This window comes from Scleropages formosus, chromosome 15 (assembly GCF_900964775.1).
Source record: "Scleropages formosus chromosome 15, fSclFor1.1, whole genome shotgun sequence".
NCBI lineage: Eukaryota > Metazoa > Chordata > Actinopteri > Osteoglossiformes > Osteoglossidae > Scleropages > Scleropages formosus.
This window is the reverse complement of record NC_041820.1, coordinates 7,865,969-7,873,267: the sequence shown is the minus strand read 5'-3', so window position 1 is coordinate 7,873,267 and position 7,299 is coordinate 7,865,969.

Sequence of the window (7,299 nt, the reverse complement as noted above, 5' to 3'; positions counted from 1 at the left end):
AAGCTAAGTACTGAAAACATTTAAAGGTGCTGTTCATACCATAACTTTTACTAAAAATGTCTCTCGTGGTGCCAGGGTAAATGACCCCTGTGCACTTGCTGTCCTTTCATTCTGATCCATTTAAAACTCTGCCTTGCTGGTTACAAGGGTGAAAATATACTAGCAGCGGCATTTTGCGAAATTCCAGGTTCTCTCTGGCATCGTCAAAGCATGAGGAAAATCTCTCCCTTCTGGCAAAGGGTGCTTTAAGCGGGAGCGACGCAGGCCTTCCCGCTGTCACTTGTGCCACACTGCCTGAGCTGCTGTGAACAGAAAGGCTTTGTGTGCTGAGCTCATTGACATCAAGGCGCTGAGAACACAAAACAACTGGACACACTTGAGACACACCCCTCACAACTGCAACTCTAGCTCAAAGAAGAGCTGGTAATGTAGTGGTTAGAGTGGCTTCCTTTGGACCTGAAGGTTGCAGGTTTAAATCCCACCTCTAGCTATAATACCATTGAGCAAGGCACCTTCTGTAAAATTACCCAATTGTTGTAGGTAGCTTACCATACTAATATTGATTAATAATTTACATTTAGTCATTTAGCAGACGCTTAGTGACTTCCAACGACTGCCAATGAACTCTCTGTAGTGTGACCAGCCCACACGCCTTATTCGCCAAGGTAACTTACACTGCTAGATGCACTACTTTCAATGGGTCACTCATTCATACATCAGTGTAACACACTCCTTCCGTCACTCACACACTAGGGGTGAACCTGAAAAGCATGTCGTTGGACTGTGGGAGGAAACCAGAGCACCTAGAGGAAACCCACACAGACACATGCAAACTCCACACAGACTGAGCGGGGGTCGAACCCATGTCCTCTCACACCACCCAGGCACTAATTAATTGTAAACAGAGCGTAAAATGTGCTATTATTTTTAAATACAAAAAACTAATCACACAACTTCAAGCTCTTCCAGGATGCAAAGAAACCCTGCGCATAATGGATGAAGGGATGGATAATCACATAACTATAGACCAAAATGAGTGGAACAAATGGTAGTGCCCTCCAAGAATTTAAACATAATTGCCTGAGAATGCAAGTGTGTGCTCTAAAAAATGCTCTGTGAAATATTACCCATATTGGCGCAATATTTATAGGACAAATAGAATCACATGCCTTCAGCTATGTCTCTTTCTCCTAATGTAATGCACAAATCTGTACTTTCGCTGAGATGTACGTCGCTTTGGAGAAAAGCGTCTGCTAAATGAATAAATGTACACGTGTTGAGTTGCAACGTAAGTCCAGTTATTGCATTGCAGGAATGACCCTTTGAGATGGGCCTGTTCTTAACCAATGACCCGGATCATCAGAAAGAACGAAAACGAAAACGTTACGTCCACGGTCATTTCTATAAGCTGCAAACCGCTCTGTTAAAATTGCGCATAATGAAAAAACACAAAATGACCATTAAAGAACCAAAAGTGTGTTCTGTGTTATATTGATCTACCATCAGGTTGTTTTGCTGCGTCAACCAATGCGATTTATCTTAATTTATTCCCTTATTTTTTGTCATTTGCTTGAACATTTGGTGTTATTTTCATTGGTCACCTGCTACGCTTAGGAAGTTTGCGTCTCTTGGACGACACAAAAAAAAAAGTGCCATCAGACAACAAAGATGAGGATTTCTGTTTTCTGTAGTATTTAATAATATCCTTCAGTAAGGCCACACACTGCTGACCGCAGGTCTGAGCTATTTTCCTCACGTTGTGCCAGTTCAGTCATTTAGTGTGAATGAAGTCACCACCTCAGCTTATAGGTGCAAACAGCTACTGCTGCTGTGTTCACACCATACCGCAGAAATTCACCCATCCATCGTCAACAACTATTCATCCCGACGGGGGGCGTCACAGCAAGCCGGAGCCTTACCCGGCAACACAGGGCACGAGGCCAAAAACGCAGGGGACACATCCTGACAGGAGGCCAGTCCATCGCCAGGCATCCCAAGCAGGGCTCGAACCCCAGACCCACCACACAGCAGGTACCGGGTGAACCCGTCATGCCCCCACACCCCTTATAGCAGAAACCGAAAAAGAGAAATGCTTTGAACAGTTAACTCTCGCACAGTCTATTTACTTGCGATCAATTAAAACTTAATTTCTAAAATGGTTTGAAAATTAAAGGTGTGTAGATCAGCTGTGAACAGCAAACTGCGATCAATTTGCAAAGGCCCCCCCATCACCACGCAACAAACCGTGAACATGTTCAAATCCAGGATAAAACTCACGAGCTCTCTAGCGTTCCTACTGCCAATGCTGGTGGTGACAGCGGAAAAATTAATTTCTGGCTGTTTTTTTACTTAACACTAACAGTTGTGAAGAAAATAAATTGCCGCAGTAGGTTAAGGAAAAAAATCCCCCCCCAACCATGCAAATTTCTCAACGTGTCATAACCTAAGCAAATAACCTGCGTGCAGCAGGGTGCCGTGCAGTCGATATGTTTTCCGTTAATAATCCCTTAAGTCCCCCTATTAAAAGCTTTGTTGACGGGACTGGAGTTACAGGCGTGTCTCGGGGTCGGTCCCCAAAGGCCCTGTCCGGCCTTGTCATTCCTCGGGATCTAATGTTGATGGGGCACCTGTGGCCCCCGCTGGTGAAGCAGGCCATGGCGCCGCGCTCTCCCTTGTCCCGTCACTTTGCTCCAGAGCCTCCTTTCAACTTACACTGCTGGCCCTGAGTATCTAGAAAGAGCAAAGAGGAACATTTCATCTGTGTGTCGAGTCCCATCCCAACATTCGTTCGTACAATCCATTGTCCATGAGCATTTGTCCAGTGCAGGGTCGCGAAGGTCTGGAGCCCAGCCCACAATGATAGGGTGTGAAAAGGTATGCCCTGGATGGGATACCAGTCCATCACAGGACAATCACACACACACGTGTCTGGACTGTAGGGGAAAACCCAAAGGAACATAAAGAGAACATGCAAACTCCATACAGACTGATCAGGACTTGAACTCATGTCCTAACCCACAGCCCAGGAGCAGTGAGGCACCAGTGCTGCTGTGCTGTGCCACTGTCACTGAATAAGTGTCATTAAAATAGAAGAAAACAGTGCATTTGTGAGATTTCACGTTAATGTGAACTGTAGGATCCTGTGTCAGTTAACTCATTATTATTATTATTATCACCACTTCACAGCACAGCTACTGCAAGCACCAGGACATCGCTGGCAAGCTCAGTGCCTTCACTGTTATTGTCCCCGAGAGACAAGAGGCAGCGTGCGACTCAGCTGATGGTCACAACACACCATTACGGTGCTTTGGATGCGTGACGCTTCCTGACATGTCCATGTTGTCTTCAAGAGACCTGGCAGGGATTCAGAGACACTGACTAATACAAAAGACTAGATGATGCAGTCACACACGGGACAGTGGAAGGGACACATATCCACCCATATGTCTTTTATACTCAATCAAATTCTGACAGCTGATTGGCTATAATGATGTATGGATGAGTGACCCATTGTAAGTAGTGTATCTAGCAGTGTAAGTCACCGCGGTGAATAAGGTGTGTGGGCTGATAACACTCTACACAGAGTCATTGAAAGTCGCTTTGGAGAAAAGTGTCTGCTAGATAAATAAATGTAAATGCATGTAAATGTAATCAGTTGTGTTACGTTTCTTTACATTGCCCACTATAAAGTGACATCTCTCTTGGGCTCCTTACGACATGTACATATTTTAAATATAATATACAAATTGGAAAGCAGCATGTGGCTCGGTGGCATGGTGAGCAGCGCTGGTGGAGAAGCAGAGCTGTGGGTTTTGGGAGAGGGCTCCACTCTGGCTCGGTCCATGTGTAGTTTCCATGTTCTCTGTGTTTGTGTGGGTGTATTCTGAGTGCTCTGGTTTCCCCCCACAGTCCGAAGACACATGTTTCAGGTGAATTATTGGCTTCAAGGTTACCTTAGTGTGCCAGTGAATGAGTTCATGTGTGTGCCCTGCCTCGTGCCCTGTGCTTCTGGGATAAGATGTGGACCATCCTGACCCTGAGGTGTACATCGGGGGGGATCAGGTAGTGTACTGGTTTCAGGTTTGTCTCCCACTTACACAGTGGGTCATCCTTAGGGATGACCTAAGGAGGCAAGGCACTATACTTCATATTTTTGCCTGTATCCTTGATTTTCTTAGCCTCCAGCTGGGGCAAAAGAGACACGAGCGTGCTGTCAGCAAGCTGAGGACAGTCTTTATATTGATTTATTTATTTAGATGATACTTTTCTCTAAAGCAGTGTTAGGTTTAAACACCAAGTTACTCCCAACTATTTATTAATATATACCTCTGGGTAATTTTTACTTTGTCAGTTACAGTGTACAGAGTACATTGAGCGGGGGGGGGGGGAGCAGGAGGCAGGACTCAAATCTGGACCTTCTGCTTGTTGAGGTGATCGCTCTAACCACTACGCCACCTGCTGTCCAGTCAGGACCACGGCAGTGTTCAGAGACAGCCAGAGGCTGCCCAGCAGCCAGGTGCAGTAAATACCAGAGCAGTTTGTGTTCAGCAGAGCAACAAAGCCCCCGCAACGTGAGCTTGCCACACCCTCCGCCCCCCGCCAAATTCTACAAGTGTTTACCCCAGGTGTCCATGACAAACCAGATGCCTCTCGCTCTCTCCACATGGCAGCAAGCAGAGACTTGACGAGTTATGCAACGAGCCTAAAGAGATTTACTGACCCAGCAGCGGGCCGTGCCCTGCAGTGACCTGAGCCGCAAACCGATCCAGACCTGGTGCTGGAAGGCACCGCGTCGGCCTGCCAAGTGAACCTTCAGCGCAATCAAGCAGCTGGCAGCAGAGGGGAGCACTGGATAACCGGTGGGGATGAGATGAGCACTCCGCCGCGCACACATGGCCAGACGGTCTAATTCACCTCGCAAAATATCAACATGTCAACAATCGGGCTCCCGATCACTTTACAGCTTCTAAATAAAGAGCGATACGCCTGTACATCTCACTCACATGTGCTAACCCATTCTGACACATTCATACGAGGCTCCTTCCAACTAGGTGAGTGGTTTGATACAACTTTGCTGCATTTCAGCCCTTGATCCTCCCTTTGCGGCCATTTGTAAAATCTGCCTGGGGGTCTTTGCTCGGCTGCCACCACACATTGGACTGCATTACATATTCATCAGTACTAGTCTATACGCTTATTATGAACAACCGTCTGAAAGGGATGAGGCTGTGTCATTATGTTTGCTTCAGTTCCTAATGTTAAAGGCTGGGAGAAGAAAAGATAATTTGCCTGAAATAGTGTGATAAAAATAATCCACGCTGAAAAACAGCAGGTCAAACATCTGTTGCTATGGTGAGTATCTTTTTTTTTTATATACACGAAAATGCTTTTGGGTTATTTTATTTTTTATATAAGTGACTGTAGCAGTTAAGATATGTACTACACATCTTAAAGAGTCAAAGCAATGATGAGAAATTTACGCAATAAAATTCCAGTTGTGGAATAGCACCTGTAATTTCTTCTTTTTTTTTTCATTAAAAAAACAATATTCCAAAAAAAAAAAAAAAAAAAAAAAAAGAAAACTGATACCCAGTTAGTTCATGGTGTGTAGCGCCATCTATTGGACACAGTAAGGAATTAAGCAAGAAAAAATTCATTTTGATGCAGGTAACTGGTTAGAGTAGAAAGTGTATTGTAACACTGTCAGTATTGCAGGAATAAAGCACTATATATAGCCTGAAAAACCACGCCTAACACCCTATTCCAGAAGTAATACACCTTTTAATATGCCCATCTTTATGACAGACTACACCAGATTTTCATTACACAAAATAGCGGGAAAGCTGGACATCCATCCATGTTCGCAGATGAGAAACTTAAGCTGTCATTGATTTGTCTACATTTATTATTAAAATAAAAGGAATCTTTCAATGTCAGGCTTGTATATTAAGCTACATACAGTTTTTTACCTATTCATACAGAAGGGTAATGGAGCAATTCAGGGTAAGTACCTCGATCACAAGTACTACAGCAGGACTGGGATTCGATCCCAGGTCTTTTAATTTGCAACAACAACACCGAATAAAAATGGAAAGTAGCTCTACTGAAAATACTAAAACAATACATTTACAATCAACTAATACATGTATGTTTGAGATGAGAACATAAAGTCCAAGTGAAATTCAACAGTCATCAGAAAGTGATATGATCACACTGCAATAAAATGTTCCAAGCTATTTAGACTTCTAACAGACGGTGTTCACTCAACATGATTTTTACTGCTTGTTCAATTTACTTAATTAACATTAGTTAATGCAACACAATTATTTTGCATTTTATCTCAATTTCATTGTGTACAATCCATCTACATTTAGTATGTGAATAATATTTGTTGGGTTAGTGTATTGCTGAAACTGAACTGAAAAAGGGAGGCTCCATTAAAAATATATACCTATATATAGTATATTGTATTATATATAGTTATATATATTATATAGTTTGACATTCTATCACTATATTAAATACATATGAATGACACGTAATTAATAAGAAATATAATTAATAATGTTATGCACATGACACAGGGATACATGTTTTTTTCTGTCTTGTTTTCTCGAAAAAAGGAGAAAACCTCAAGCTTCTTTTCGAGATGATAAAAATAAGACAGAAAATGTTGGCTTCAGTATGTTCCGAGTCTTAATATTTGCGAATTTGTTTCCACTATGGTTTATCACAGCTTCATTACTATGGGAAAAAAAAATAGATGGACTTCTGCTGAAACGCTGCCCATGTATTATGTATTCAAGAAATCTCAAGTTTATTCCTCACATATTTTGTCTCTGCCTTCTACGGGTTTTTTTTTTCGTTTGCGCGGGAGCAACTTCAAAGTGAGGGAGCGCGCGTGTGTTGGACTATCGCGCAACTGTTGCGGTGATTGCGTTAGTCGCTACAGGCGCGCGATAGTCGCGACAGTGCTCGTGATAGCCGCGACATTAGTCGCGACAGTCGTGGGAGTGGTCGCGAGAGTGGCCTCTCGCTGTGTGTGCCTGTGTTCCAAGGACTGCAATCATTGCAACGCCTGTTGTTCCCCAGTTAGTCGTGCTGTAATTCTTCACATAAATTCGTTTAGAAAAATGTGGCCTAGAAAAACGTTGTTTACTGGTACTCACTGTGCTGCGATACATAAGATTGTTTGCCACCGCCTTGTTTATGATCCTCAGATATTTATCAAATTATATCATGTCTTCCCATCTCTTCTGCAGCAGAGGTAGGACACACGTGTCGCTTCCCTTTCAGTCT